The sequence below is a fragment of the Vigna umbellata genome, chromosome 4 (genome assembly GCF_029865625.1).
Source record: "Vigna umbellata cultivar VRB3 chromosome 4, Vumbellata_1.0, whole genome shotgun sequence".
Taxonomy (NCBI): Eukaryota; Viridiplantae; Streptophyta; class Magnoliopsida; order Fabales; family Fabaceae; genus Vigna; species Vigna umbellata.
The window spans coordinates 21,701,151-21,709,629 of NC_142168.1; positions in this window are offsets into that span (position 1 = coordinate 21,701,151).

Genomic DNA, 8,479 nt, shown 5'->3' on the forward strand with positions numbered 1-8,479 from the left:
AATTTTTCCCAAAAAAGTTAGGCTGACCATAACTCAATTGTGCTCATTTTTCTCATCAATTTGTAGTAAAGTCATCGATCCTACAAAGTTAGATGAACTTCAAAGCGAAATTATCATCATCTTATGTCAACTAGAAATGTTTTTCCCTCCATCCTTTTTTGACATCATGGTGCATTTACTTGCTCATTTGGTCAGAGAAATAAAGTTGTGTGGACCAGTATACTTAAGATGGATGTACCCTATTGAGCGTTATATGAAGATTTTGAAAGGGTACGTCAAAAATCAATATCGTCCAGAAGGTTCAATGATTGAAAGATATATTGCTGAAGAAAGTATTGAGTTTTGCTCTGAGTATATGACTAAAGCAAATCCGATAGGAGTACCTCGGACATCATGGTTGAGTAGATATTCTACAAGTAAAAGCATCCGAGGTGTGAATGTGGTGACGAAAAGTCGTGAAGAATTGATGCAAGCACATCTGTACATATTAAACAACACAGATGAAGTGATCCCATTTTTGGAAGCACACAAAGCTGTTGTAAAGGACAACTATCCACGACAATCAGAGAAATGGCAGTTGATGGAGCATAACAGAACATTCTTGTCCTGGTTCAAATCTGAAGTTTTGAAAGAATCACGGTCCTCTAAGACTTTGTTGTGGTTAGCAAATGGCTTGAAGTTTGATGTTGTATGTTGTACAGGCTACGAAATTAATAATTGCACATTCTATACAAAGACTTTGGATGATAAAAGCACAGTACAAAATAGTGGCGTCAGTCTAGAAGCTGAGTCGCTACAGTTTTCCACATCCAAAGATCAAAATCCTATAGTTGGATCCATGAGATACTATGGTAGAATTGAAAAGATATTTGAAGTTGATTACACTAAGTTTTCCGTTGCACTCTTCAAATGTAAGTGGGTAGACAATAAGAGTGGTGTCAAAATAGATGAATCTGGTATGACACTTGTTGATTTTCGAAAGGTTGGTTATAGAGATGAACCGTTCATCATGGCATATCAAGCAAGTCAGGTTTTTTATGTCAAAGATCCTGCATCTGACCATTGGTATGTTGCTCTCCAAGGAAAAAGGAAAATTGAAGATAAAGAAGAGAATCTAAGTAATCTTCATATCGCTGACAGCCATCCATTTAAAACGACAATAAATTTGGATGACGACCCTCTAATTGATGATATACAAGCAATACGAGAAGATCACAATGAGGGAATATATATATGACCAATCCATATGATTATGTATGAATTTCATGTTTGTGTAAATATATATGGCTTTTGTTAAATAATATATGTTATTTTATAAGTGCTTGATAAATATTTCATCTTATTTATCTTGACAGATATATGGCTAAGTTACCTCATTCGTCAGGCGATGAAGTCCCCACCACTTCTAGACGGACGAGAGGAGCAACGAGGTTACGACAGCTTATACTTAGAAGAAATGCAGGTGAGAGGACACCTGTCATTATTGACGTGGTCACTAGAGTTGCATCTGGCCCAAATGCAGATGTATTTATGTCTTACCTTGGAGTACTAGCACGTGATCGTATCTCTATACTTACTCCATCCTTTGACCATGTTTCTAAGGCTGATCAGAATCTCATCTGGCAAGATCTATTGGTAAGTTAAGCAATATTGCTCCGAATTCTATATTCATTATATTGATAAATCTGTATTGATATAAGGTTATATTTCTTTGTTGCAGATAACATTTGATATGCCAAACGTCGAGAGCTTAAGGAATAAGTGTTTATCTGCAATTGCAGAAAGATTTCGAGGGTTGAAGACAAAATTGACGTCTAGATATATATTTGGACCAAAAAGTAATGAAAATCCATGTTCCAAATATTCAGCACTTGACGAACAAACATGGCTTCAGTTTGTAGAGCTTCGTTCATCCGAGGCGTGGCAGGTAAGTGCAGTAAAATCATTCAATTCATCATTCATAATTGTCTACCATAACAATTGTTTCATTTTGTCACAGGAAAAAAGGTCAAAAGCACAGGGAATAAGCGCTCAGAATAAAAATCCACACCTACTGTCTCGTGGTGGATATAGGAAGCTGGAAGAAAAAATAATGAAGCAGAAGTCAGATAATAGACTTCCACTTTTTGAGGGTGGTGACCCTCCTCCTCCTCCTTCACCACCATCTCGGCACGACAAGTGGAAGTTAGCCCGTATAAGACCATCAAGCTCCTACACTTCCGAGTCTGCCAGATAAATATCTGAAAGAATTGTAAGATGTCATTTCTTCAATCTGTACATATTAATTTTGTTATATATATTACATAGATCTTTCAAATGATTTTGAACTTTTGTTATGTGACAGGACTCCTTGGTTGAGCAGAGTTCCCAAGGTCAATTCACACAAGAAGGTCGTCAAGATATTCTTGCCACAGCTATTGGACGACCTGAGCACCCAGGACGGGTGCGTGGTGTTGGGACTGGCATAGGCATACGAAAATTTTTTGGGTCTTCCTCGCGTCCATATTCATATGAAAAGATGAAGGAGGAAATAAGAAAAGAGATGACGCAGGAGATCACAAAGAAGGTTCGAGCAGAGTTGTATGATGAAGTTGCTGAAATGGTTGTGCGCCAGTTCAGCAGCATTATAAGGATTATGGCAATCGTCCTCCGCCATCTCCTGTAGCGGAACATGTTGTGCCCCCTACAAGTAAACTTATTTATTTTTGGTTACTAATTTACTTTTTGCATAACCTAACATTTAATTTGACAGGTAGAAGCGGTAAAGGAAGTTGCTCAGCTGCTGGTGCCCCAGGGGACGACATGGATGACACTCGTCCATGTCAGTTATATATTCTCTCTGATACTGGGACCATGCTAGTGGCTCGTGGTACAGTTTATGAGACAGCCACTGTAGTGCATGGTGTACAACTTTCAGAAGATGAGGTCAAGGTCACGGTGGATGAGGTTGTCATAGCGGATGTCGTTCTTCTTGTGCCTACAGATGAGTTCTTCATTGTGGAAGAAGCATTTAAGTCCTTTATCGCCTGGCCTAGACATTTGGTTGGTGATGTATCTAATCCCCCGGTAAACACTCGTACTATATACTTTTCAATTTTAATGTTTACTTCTAATTGACGTTATAACATAACTATTTTTGCATTTAACAGCAGATAGGTCAAGAGGGAAGTCCTCCACCGAAGAAGACTCATTTATCTGAGGATGACCCTCTTGGTGCGTTAGACGAGCTTGCTAAAAACATTTCAGATGTGCCGATGAATGTATACTGGGATTCTACTACATTTGGAAGAGAAGCTCAGATCCCATTGTACTTGCATCATCAAGATGTTAAGGAGCTTGCGTCGGGTAGAGAAGAAATTAATATTACACTCATTCAGCTGTGGATGATGTAAGTTTATGAAAACTTTTATATATAATTCTATTTTATCAACTTACTTATATCAGATTATTTCTTCATTTTAGGTATATGTTTGATGTTAGTAACAAGAAGGGGTTCAACGATGTATATGGGTTCATTGACCCCTCTATGACTCATGAAAGAAATAAATTTGATGATATCCAAACATACATCACCACCTGCTTTGGAATGGGGAAGGAGATATATTTTCTCCCTTATATACATGGGTAAGTGAAGTTTGTTAACTTCAACACATTCATTTATTAATTTTGGTATATGATTCATAAGTTATTACCAATTTCAGGTGTCACTGGCAGCTACTTGTGATCTGCATACCGGAGAACACTGCTGTCTAGTTTTGTTCATTGCAAAAGTCTCCTCCCAGCCCTCTTAGACATGTAGTAGATTGGTAAGAATCTCAATGTGTGGAATTTTTTGTTATATAAATGTATGCTAAAGGAATTTTTTTAATAGTTCCCTTGCAACACATATGATGTTATCTGGGAGATCTACTGCTACAGCTAAAAAGCTTGCATGGGTTGCCCTTAAGGTTTGATATTTTAGTCCATACTTTGTTACATTTGGTTCCATTCAAATGATGTTACTTAACATTTTATAATTATGATGATATATTGTAGTGTAATAGACAAATGGGGTCATATGAATGTGGTTACTACGTTATGTTTTGGATGATGACCATCATTCGTGCACATTACACCACTGGATGGGAAACGGTAATATTTAGGTTTGAATTTTATTTTCTCTATATTTGGATTTCATATACACTAATTGAAATCATTGTGTTTTATGTAGAGATTTAATAGGACTGCTCCAATTCCAGAGAAGTCAATTCAACTTGTGAGGAAAACACTTGCTAAATATGTAATTCATTTATATAATAGTATGTAGTAGATATTAGGATATAGTAAGTTCTAAGTTTATGTTTCTAAGTTGTTTTATGTTTTTCTACATTATTATAAGTTTAACATGTACATTGCATTGACTTATGCTTGAAACTTGATTTATGATTACATTGGATTGATTTATGTTTCTAAGAAGTTGATTTATGATTCCATTCAATATATTTATGTTTTAATATAATTTTAATATAAAATATACGTTTCTGCATTATTCTGGACTGTTCTGGTTATAAAAATATATGCAGGTCTGTTTCTGTGGTTGGGAATGTTGCAGAAACAGACATCATTTTAAAAAAAAACGTACTTATATGCCTCGGTTCAGGTCAAACCCGAAGTCGAAAGACCACTTACGGCCTCGGTTATGGTCAAACCCGAAGCAGAATGTGTTGCGGATGAGAACAAAAAAAAAAGAGTCTACTGCCTCGGTTGTAGCCTGAACCGAGGCAGTAGACTGGGACTAACTGCCTCGGTTAAAGGGAACCGAGGCATAAAGTCCTACGAAAAAAAAATTAAAAAAACCAAAAACTTTATTGCTTCGGGTATGGCTGAACCGAGGCCAAATCCTCTCTTTTTATGCCTCGGTTTCCAACCGAGACCAAAAGTGTTAGACTTTTTACCTCGCCTGAATATGCCTCGGTTCAGAAACCGCTGCCTATAGACAAAAATAATCGGTGTCATTTCCCCTGACTGCACTAGTGAATGCAATTGTGTCGAACAAATTGTACTATTTGCATTATATTTATTTGTGGGTACCAAGATGGTTAATTTTTCCTAACGACATAGAAAGAGTCCAAATTCATAGTTTTACATAAATAATAAATAATGTTATTTATTCTTAGTGACAAAACATTCTATGAAAATAGATAGAATTATAAATTCGTATATTGTTTGTGATGTTTTTTACAAAATTCATAAAATAGATATTTTTCTTTAACGAGATTTTAAAATATTTGTAAGTCCAGCTAAATATTAAGAAAATATTTTAATAGTGAAAGCTTATGTCACCATTTATATCTTGTTCCTATAATATTGTCATCTCATATTACTAGCAAATGACTTTGTTAAGTAAACTAGTTTGGGGTAATGGGACAAAATGTAAAAAATATTTCCAAATTAAAAAGGAAACATCAATAAATATAGTCATTATTGGAAAATTACACATTGGTCTTTATTCAAATAAAATGACAAGGGAACCCTCCACCTTTCCACCTTTGTCACTTTCCTCATTATCAACGGTGGGAAATTTTTTGGGATGATAATTCTATTTCAATCAATGACTTATTCAAAGACTTGTGAAAACAATGGTAACAAACATGAAATTGGAATTTTTAGATTAAAATACAATTTTATATAAAAAATAATCGATCAAATGTTAATAATGAAAGAATTATAAGTCAATATTCTAAACATAATAAAATTAAAAAAGTACTCTGAAAATGCATTTCGCAAGGCAATTGTTTTGTTAAGAAGTTGTAATATTTGCAATAGCTTCTTTTATGAATAGCAAGTTGGTTTAATTTGACATAGGAAGAGTTCAAAGACAGTTCAACAGTTTACATAGGAGTAAAAAATAAGTTATTTATTTTTATGTAGAACTAAAACATTATATAAATAAATACCATTAGAAAATTTTATATTTTGAGTGATTTTTTATAAAAAAAATGTTGAAATTATTCTTTTTTATTTTTTTTATTAATTTTTTAAGTTCTACCAAATTTTTTTATTTAAATAATAAAAATCCAGATTCGCTATGGTAAATTGTCTTAATTACACATTATAAAGAAATATTGACAAATAAAAAAGGAAACATCCTTTTTTTTAAGAGAACAAAATATAAATTAATTAATATTTAAGACAACAACAACAATTCTTTGTTACTTTTTCAAATATCAAAATTTGTAAACCTTGTGAATTTCTACTGTAACAATGATTTAAAAGTGATATTTCTAGACATTTTCTATTTTATTTTCATCATTTGTTTTACATGTAAAATTACTAATTAAACACGGATGATATATTTTTAATTTTAACTATTTTTACATTATATTTGAATATTTTAGTTTATAAGTGTTCTATTTCCCGTTCAAATGACAATGTTTTTCTTTTTTGTAGTTATATAAATGTGAGGGTCATTATACACTAATACTTTTCATTGTTTGTCATATCATACTTATGTGATGGGTTTACTTTAGAATTTTCCAAGTCCTCACCCCAAATGTCACTCCAACTTCTATATAATATTTAATTAGTTAAATACATGTTTATCTATTATAATTAAAACTGGTAAGCAGCAAACTTCGGATAAAATTTACTGTGGATTAATGTTTTTCTTTTTAAAAATACAATATCTATTCAATTTACATATACGTGATGCATAAAATAAACTACAAATTATATGGTGTATACTATGATATATAGACCAAATGGTAATCATCAAAGACCGATCGGTCAATCTACTGTAGTAACGTTTGTCAACCAGGTTAAACCGCGACAATTCTTGTCAACCAGGTCAAACCGGGACAATGCTCGTCAACTGTGTATTATACCTAGTAGAGATCAAATGATCATACACTCAGCATCGTTCGGTCACCACTATGGCCAACCAGGACAAACGGTTCTATTAAAGCTAAACCACAATTCGGCCAGTGCTTATATTATTATTGGGCCCGATGTCTAGCGGATGATAAAATAATCAAAGATATCTGATTAAAGATCTTGATAGGCAGTTTATGAGCAACCAATCGGATTTTAAGGTAAGTCTATTTATATTTTATTGGACCTGTGTCATTTTAGGGTCCATGAGACAACTTATAAATATAGGGGTCAGGACCAACAACCAGGTACGTTTCACTTACGTTCTACTCAATCAAAAATATTCCACAGTGATAACAAAATCACTTTCTTGAGAGCTATGGCTGCATAACCTACACCTAACTTGAGTGTCGAAGTACGTCTTGTATGTACTTCCCCTCTCTGTCAAGGAGGCAACTGAGCAGTCTTGAAGCCGAATAGTCTAGGTGGAAGGAGAAGGTGGAACACGTGATTCAAGCATCAGAAATGTCAGAAATGTTAGTGTCTCAGTCTTATAAAATCTCTACCGAAACATATGGCATCTACAATGAATTTGTTATCAAATGAAATGTTATTCGTTTTATAGAATGAACACAAATTAGATCGTCAGAAAAGTTTTAGAGCAATAATTCTATTCCAACGGACTTATCAAAAGCCTTTTGAAAAGAAAGGTAACTTACACTTGGAATTTTTAGATTAAAACATAATTTTATATTAAAAAATAATCCATCAAATATTTTCTTAAAAAATATTGACAAAATTATTATAAGTGCCTTTGTAATAAGTGCCTTGTAAAAAATAATCCATCAAATATTTTCTTAAATAATCATTTGGCTTAACAAAATTTTGATAAGCTGCTTTATAAAAGAAAACTATAAAAGTGTATTAATAATATGATAAAGTGTCAATATGATGAAGTTAACTATAAAAAGTAGTATATGTTGTATCCGATATTTATATATATATATATATATATATATATATATATATATATATATATATATTGTAGTTGTACCTAGTCATGCATAGTTAATAACTTCTTCAATAATTCATACATTAATGATTTCTTTACAAGGACTATGTTGAATAACCATTTTCTTTTGACATTTCTTTTTGGTGCACACATTCATTTGTATTATTCATCTTTTTTGTTTTAGATTGAGTGAAATCCTAAAACAATATCAATTAAACAAGTTAGGTAATAGATAAAATATCTTCATAAATATGAATGAATATAATTGTATAAACATACCTTATCAACAACCTGTATGAGATTGATTAGTCATGTCATCATCGACAATAGGTATAGGCAAGGATACATTTAGCTCCAAAGCAATATCTATACTAACTTTTACATGTCCCTTAGGCAGATTGAAAGTAATGTAGATTAGTTAGTTACCTCAACAAAACTATTTGATGACAATGTACAACTCTCTTGGCCACTATTGAGACCAAAATGAGCTTCTTCAATAGTATTTGGTGTATCAATTTTTCGAAGTGAAATAATCTCATTTTTCATCCATGTTATTCTTTCAGTCACGTCTTTTATTTGAATAGTCACTGTATCATGCTCATGATGTGTATGTCACTT